This window comes from Corvus brachyrhynchos, unplaced genomic scaffold (assembly GCF_000691975.1).
Source record: "Corvus brachyrhynchos isolate BGI_N302 unplaced genomic scaffold, ASM69197v1 scaffold175, whole genome shotgun sequence".
In the NCBI taxonomy this organism is placed as follows: Eukaryota; Metazoa; Chordata; class Aves; order Passeriformes; family Corvidae; genus Corvus; species Corvus brachyrhynchos.
Genome location: NW_008238448.1, coordinates 100,916 through 101,167, shown reverse-complemented (window position 1 = coordinate 101,167; position 252 = coordinate 100,916).

Here is a 252-nt window from a genome sequence, read left to right as displayed (position 1 = left end):
GGGGCGCGCGGCGACGCCCCCCGGCGCCCCCCCGGGCCCCCCTCCCGGCGGCGGCCGCGACGAGGCGCACTATATCAGCACGCAGGAAATCCAGCTGAGCGAGGTGGACCACGACATGGACTTCGACGCGGGGCTGGCCGCCCGCTGGGACTTCGAGGATAACAACGTGATCTACTCCTTCGTTGACTACGCCTCCTTCGGGAGCGACGAGACCCCGGGGGACACGCTGACGGAGGAGGAGGAGAATAGCTG